This window comes from Dendrobates tinctorius, unplaced genomic scaffold (genome assembly GCF_039654945.1).
Source record: "Dendrobates tinctorius isolate UK_male_01 unplaced genomic scaffold, ASM3965494v1 ptg000209l, whole genome shotgun sequence".
NCBI lineage: Eukaryota > Metazoa > Chordata > Amphibia > Anura > Dendrobatidae > Dendrobates > Dendrobates tinctorius.
The window spans coordinates 10880808-10888777 of NW_027361876.1; positions in this window are offsets into that span (position 1 = coordinate 10880808).

The following is a 7970-nucleotide window of genomic DNA, read 5'->3' on the forward strand; positions in this document are numbered from 1 at the left end:
CCTTATAACTCCCTAATAAAAGAAATTTGGTTCCAAAATTGTGCTGATGTAAAGTAGACATGTGAGAAATGTTATTTATTAACTATTTTTTGTGACATATCTCTCTGATTTAAGGGCATAAAAATTAAAAGTTTGAAAATTGCAAAATTGTAAAAATTTTTGCCATATTTCCATTTTTTTCATAAATAAGCGCAAGTCATATCGAAGAAATTTTACCACTAACATGAAGTACAATATGTCAGGAAAAAACAATGTCAGAATCAGCGGGATCCGTTGAAGCGTTCCAGAGTTATAACCACATGAAGTGACAGTGGTCCGATTTCAAAATTAAGGCGTGGTCTTTAACCTACAAAATGGCTTGGTTGTTAAGGGGTTAAACGAGTTTTATTTAGAAGACTAAAACGATGTATTAGTCCTGTAATTGTTAGGTTTAGTAGTGGTTAAGCTAAAACTGCCAAACTGTGACATTAATGAATGGCAAAAATGGTCCACAAATCTAAATGTTCTCGATAATTCCTATGCATATTATTTGCTGTACTTTACCTAAATATTATTTCTCACAACTTATCACAGGTATATGACATTGCAGATATTTTCCAGCAGCTTAGGTTCTGTGCATGGACATTCCTAGCAAATTTTAAATAAAATCTTCCATGTTCATATTACATGAATTTTGCCAATATATTCCTGGTAGTTTTGTTAATTTGCAACGGGTTAGATTTATGTAAAGCAAACACAAATGTAGTGAAGCGTCTACAGATTAATTCTGAAATATTACCATTTTTTGTTATACTTAGCTTGTTTACAGAGCACTTCAAAAGTATGTAACCTATTTTCTTCTCATTGATATGCCCTCTTGTAAAGCTGCAATTTAGAACATAAGAGCATAAATCCATGTCAGTATAATTGATTCACTTACTTTAAAATGATCGCTGGAGCTTAAACAGTCTGCAAAATCTTTATGTAAATTATTATCTTTTTCTATATTAACAATAGATAGAGTTGACATTTAAAAATGTTGTGAACTTTCACTATTAGACTTTTTTAGTTTCCCTTTTTAGAATTATGATCTGCAGAGGAAAAAGAAAAATTATGTGGACCTTTAAAATTTCTTTTTGTATGTCAAATGACTTTAAATGAGCGGTCCGAGGGCAATTTAGTCTCAATAATCGCTCTATTTAGTCTCATAATCGAAACTATTTTCCAATATATTGGCTTTAAAAATTCCCTATTGTTCCCTAACGACACTGCTAATGTATTTTTTTTCTCTATTTCCTGACTATCACCAGTACTATTAGACTATGTGCACACGTTGCAGATTTGCTTAAGAATCGGTGCAGATTCTGCATCTCTTGGCAGAAAACGCAGTTAAAAATCCACGTGGTTTTCATGCGGATTTGATGCGGATTTTCATGCAGTTTTCCCTGCAGATTTGTAAGCTAAATAAAGCTAAAAAAAATGTGATGTCATTTCCATTTTCAACCTCTTTTTGCTTCATTCTCCATTTTGGAAAGATGAGCACAGAGATGAGCACACAGCAGCCATTATGGCTCCGCAGGCACTGAAAGAAACATGATGTTAGGATTGGTTCAACATATTCTGCATAGTCGGAGAGAGCAGGTAAGCTAAAGTACATGTAAATAATATTTGACATGTCTTTCTTTTTTCACTGATAATGTGTATAGTACCTATATGAGCAGGATTCAGACAGGTAATGTCCGATGTGGACACGCTGCAGAGGATGGCCTTTATGTGCATGGCCCACAAGGGAGGGGTGGAAAACCTCCCAAATCTTGTAAAAACAAGAAACCAATTAAATACAAGCACATGGGCCATGCACACAGTGATCAAGTCTGTAGGACAGTGTTCACACCAAAAAAAGACTGAAATACAGAAAAGCACAGTAAAACAAATGTATAAAAATACTCTGTTGTAAAGAAGTAACAGTAAACAGCAAGTGGTAGTAAAAAGATGATAAAAAACAGAGTATTTGGTTGATCCTTTTTTTGCAAAAAATGTATACAAAACCACTCTACCAAACGTCAAGGTAACCCATATCTGAGCAGTCTCTAACTGACATATTAAAAAACCTCATCATGTGTATAGTACCAGGATTCAGACAGGTAATGTCGGATGTGGACACACTACAGAGGATGGCCTTTATGTGCATGGCCCATGTGGTCCCTATTTTATTTTATACATTCTTATAATTTTTTTTACATGTGTATTTTTTGTCTTATATTGTTATTTTTTATGTGTGCTGGCACCTTTTGTATATTGTGCCTTTTTTTGCCAATTACTTCTAATAAAGGCATTTTTACCTTATATAATTGTCCCCTCCTTTACCATATATTCTTGGTTATTTTTGTACACATATAGTTTTCTTTTTTTTATCTGGTATCTATCCACATCCAGGGTTCATGTTTATCTTCATATTAAACAGTCTAAATTTGTTTTGGCAGTGAAGGGGCTAACCTGCTCAGTTGAGAGCTCCTGGAGGCTTAGGCTCTCAGCTGTGCTCTGTTAACCATTCCCATCACCTATATAAACTGGGTCTTGGTTAGCACTCATTGTCAGAGGTAACTTAGGCTACATGGCTGGAGGTTGTTGTAGGTTGTTAGTGGAGAAAGTGTTTGGTGAATTTATCTGCGACTGTTGCTAGGTATTGAGTGTGTGATAATTCCCTTTCTTCTCCTACTTTGGTTTAATGCCATCCTCCACTCCCTAGTGTATTCCTCTGTTATCTGTGTGAGTATATTTGTATGTTTGGTATTTTTTGTTAATCTTGTTCGTATTATCATGTGAGTCTGGTTGGTGCATTACGGTGCACTACTAATTCCCTTCTTCCTGGGTGGGGGAAGGGAACAGACTGAGGGTGGATGCAGGAGCTAAGGCAAGGTACATAGCCCCAGCTGTGTAGCGTACCTACGATGATCCTAGACGCCTCGACACAGCCGCAGAACTAAATAAGCCTAAAGCAGGAAAGGGGAAATCTAAACTGCCCCAGAGCAGACCCCAAAGGAATAGATAGCCCCCAAACATATATTGTGGGTGAGACAAGATGAAAACACAAGCGCAGCTGGGAAAATAGACTGATCAAACGATGGGGCCCACACTACTTAGACAGGACAGGAAAGGAAAGACTGTCTGCAATCATGCAAAAACCCTGCAAAAAATGCCCAACACGTCTGATAGAAAAATACTGAAGTCACTAGACTTTGCCCACTATATCAGCACTCTGGTATTTTCTGAAAGCAGAGCAAAAAGAGGCCAATTTAATAAAGGACAAAAACAAACTGGCACAAGCAGTAACATAAGGATGGAAATTCAGCACAGCCCCAGCCGAAGCTGGCTGACCACACAAAACTGAAATAAAAAAAAACAGATCAAATGTGAACAATAGCAAAAGAACACTTAGCTGAGCATGCAGGGACTGAGCTGGAAACTAAGACCTCAGGAGACAGGAAAAATCACCAGCAGGGATAGAGGGAGTCGGCTGTCTTAAATCCAGTCAGAAATTCCAGATCTCCAGTCATCCTCCTCATTATCAGGTGGCAGGCCTCTGTTAATTAGATCAGCTCCATTACCTCCAGTAACCACCAGAGGGAGCTCAGAAAGAGAACCCGCGACCTCTCTGTCAATACAACCAGCTCCACCACCTTCACTAGTAACCAGAGGTAGGCCAGAAAGTGAATTCACAACACCCAGCATCTCCACCATCAGAAGTAATCTGTGGAGCAGAGCGAGCTAGGAGTTAGGGACAGGGAAGGTGCCACTGGTCCTGGAACACTTGACAACAGAGTCATGACAGAATGATTTTTACATAATTAATTTGCAGTTTATTGCAAAAATAATTATTTAATATAGTAGAAAAACACAACTTAATATTTGGTACAGATACCTTTGTTTACAATTACAGAGGTCCGATGTTTCCTGCAGTTCTTGACCATGTTTGCACTTCCTGCAGCAGAGATTTTGTTCCACTCTCCATACAGATTTTTTCCAGATCTTTCAGGTTTCGGGGCTGTCACTGGGCAACATTTAGTTTCAGCTTCCTCCAAAGAATTTCTATTGGGTTCAGATCTGGAGACTGGCTAGACCTCTCCAGGACCTTACACCCTTTCTGGCACGCACAAAAACAGTGGTTTTCTCTCTCATATGGGGTATCGGCATACTCAGGAGAAATTGCACAACAAATTGTATGATGCAATTTCTCCTGTTACCTTTATGAAAATGCAATATTTTGTGCTGAAAACATATTTGTGGGGAAAATTAGATTTTTTTAATTTTAGGGCTCAACATTATAAACTTCTATGAAGCATCTGAGAGTTCAGTATGCTCACCACACATCTACATCAGTTCACTGAGGGGTCTAGATTCCAAAATGGTGTCACTTGTGGGGGATTTTCACTGTTTAGGAACATCAGGGGCTCTCCAAACGTGACATTGTGTCCTCCTATTGTTCCAGCAAATTTTGCAGTCAAAAAGTCAAATGGTGTTCCTTCCCTTCCGAGCTCTGCAGTGCGCCCAAACAATGGGTTTCTCCCTTCTATGGGGTATTAGATGCAGGATAGGAAAAAAGTGGTCAGACAATCCGCGCTGTGAATCACTATGAACAATTATTATTACAGTGGTCTTTATTTGACGTGTTTCGAAGTCTCCAAGAACTCCTTCCTCAGGAAAAAAACCTTTCCTGATGAAGGAGTTCTTGGAAACTTCGAAACGCGTTGAATAAAGACAACTGTAATAATAATTGTTCATAGTGATTCTCAGCGCGTATTGTCTGACCACTTTTTTTCCTATCCTGCATCTTCTACGTTGGTCCCTCATGGATCTGTGGTTTCTGCAGCAGCGAATCCTCCATGCTTATTACAAGCTCCATCTGGTGAGTGTATTATCTTTAAATTGATATACTTACACTGGATAATGCACTATTGCGCTATTTCTCTTCAATAGTATCCCTCCTATGGGGTATTGGCATGCTCAGGAGCAATTACACAACATATTTTGGTGTCTATTTTTTGCTGCTACTGTTGTGAAAATTGAAAAAATTGGATCTGAAGTCAGTTTTTTGTGAAAAAGTTAAATGTTAATTTTTTCAAAAAATTCCTGTGAAGCACCTGAAGGGTTAGTAAACTTCTTGAATGTTGTTTTGAGCACCTTGAGGCGTGAAATTTATAGAATGGTTTCACTTTTGAGTATATTTTTTCATATAGACCCCTCAAAGGGACTTCAAATGTAATGTGGTAGCTAGAAAAATGGTTTTGTAAATTTTGTTGTAAAAATGAGAAATCGCTGGTCAACTTTTAACCCTTATAACTTCCTAACAAAAAAAATTGGCTCAAATTATGCTGACGTAAAGTAGACATGTGGGAAATGTTATTTATTAACTTTTTTTTGTGACACAGTATGTCTGTGATTTAAGGGCATAAAAATTCAAAGTTTAATTGCTAAATTTTCCAAATTTTTGCTAAATATCTGTTTTTTCAAAAATATACGCAAGTCATACCGAAGAAATTTTACCACAATCACAGAGTACAATATGTCATGAAAAAACATTCTCAGAATCACCGGGAAGCGTTACAGAGTTATAACATCAGAATTGCAAAAGATGGCCTGGTTATTAGCGTGCAAACCACCCTCAGGGCTAAAGGAGTTAAAAAACTTCTTACAGAGCCAATCCTTAGTTGCCCTGGCTATGTGTTTTAGGTCAGTGTCAAGCTGGAAGACCCAGCAACAACTCATCTTCAATGCTGTTACTGAAGGAAGGAGGTTGTTGGCCAAAATCTCTCGATATATGACCCCATTCATCCTCCCTTCAATGCGGTGCAGTCTCTGTCCTCTTTGTAGAAAAGCATCCCCAAAGTATGATGTTTCCCCCACCATGCTTCATGATTGGGATGGTGTTCTTGGGGTTGTACTTATCCTTTTCCCTCCAAACATGGCTAGTTGAGTTGATACCAAAAGGTTCTATTTTGCTCTCATCTGACCACATGACCTTCTTTCATGCGTCCTCTGGATAATCCAGATGGCCGTTGGTGAACTGCAGATGGGTCTAGACATGTGATGACATGAGCAGGGAGACACTGTGTGCCCTACAGGATTTAAATCCATGACAGCGTAGTGTTACTAACAGTATTTTTTGAGACTGTGGTCCCAGCTATCTCTATCATCCTTATTCCATGAGGCGAGATCTTGCATGGAGCCCCAGACCAATGAAGATTGTCAAAATAAGGAAGAGGAACAGCATCTGGTCTGGGTGAAAAATTGTATCAAAAATGTATTCTGCCAGTACAAAATACAACGTTTTGGCCATATTGTGGCCTTTTCAAGTATAACATAACAGCACAAGTGGTGTCCTTTTATAGTGTGGCACAGCCAATCACCATTTAGGTAACACCCATCACAGAAAATCCATACATAAAATACATATAAATACATCCATCAGATACATATATGTTCAATAGCACAGTTTATCTAGTCGTTAACAATAATGGTCATATTCATATTAGAAATATTGCAAAAACATTTCATATATAAACAACGATCCCCAAATCAGCCCACCAATGATCGTGATGCATCAAAGGTATCCATAGAAATAACGCACCAATCACTTGCAGTAATACATATCCATATATAAACCGCCAATCCCTAATCACATAATAGTGGCGCCAACCCCAATGGACCAATCATATGAGGACTCACAAATCCCTGTAAAGGACAACATCCTCTTCGTAATTCAGGACTGTTCAGTCCCCGTGTCCTCCACTCCATCCAAATGTATCACCTATAAACACTGAAAAATAAAAAATGAAAAATAAATAAAGGAAATAAAAAAGCATTTGATAAAAAGACGATAAAGGCCACATAGATAAGTATATACCCACAACAAAGAATAATGGCACAAAGTGAGGGATTAGGTGACACAAGTATGTAGATTGTAATCCAAGTTCAAACCCCTTGGTTGCAACGTATCAAGAATCGATATCCATCTCAACTCCTTTTTCTTCAACATCTTAACCCTATCACCCCCACGTCTCAATACAGGAACCCCATCTATCACTCTAAATCGTAACTGGTTCACTGAAAGTCTACACTCTAAAAAATGCTTCGGAATTGGCAACTCCACAAATTTAGTCCTAATTGTACTCTTATGCTTACTAATGCGGGCCCTAATCTCCATGGTGGTCTCTCCTATATACATAAGCCCACATAGGCACAAAATCAAGTAAATCACAAAACTTGACGAACACGTATACCTCTCTTTAATAGAAAACTTTTTTCCGGTTCGAGGATGATTGAAACTGTCACCTTTTAACATATTGCCACAACAGGCACATCCCAAACATGGGAAATTGCCCATCTTAGGAGGACATATTGTCCTTTGTACGTTGACTTTTGATGAACCAATATCTGACCTTACCAGTCTATCTTTAAGATTGTGTCCACGTCTATATGAAAGCAATGGCCTGTCCACAAATTCTGATATCTGAGGCAGACCCTTTTGTAAGAGGCTCCAATGTTTGTTCAGGATACCTCCAATCCTGCCACTAACTGGGCAATATGTTCAGACAAAAGGAACACGTCTCATAGGCCCTTTAATTCGCTTACGGCTAGAATCCTCCACCGATATATTTTGAGCCTTAACTCTATAAGAATTGACTCGATCCATCGGGTAACCCCTATTGACAAATTTTGTACATATCTGGTCCAATCTTAGATCCAACTTATCATCCTCTTTGACAATCCTCCGTACACGTAACATCTGACTCCATGGAAGTGACTCCATCATCTGTCTTGGGTGATTACTATTATACACCAAAAGACTATTTCTATCTGTCTCTTTTACAAAAAGATCGGTATACAGAGACTCATCTTTCTTATAGACCAGCGTGTCCAAAAATTGGACCTGATCATAAGAGTGGGTCAATGTAAACTTCAGCTCAGAGAATACATTGTTCAATTCATTT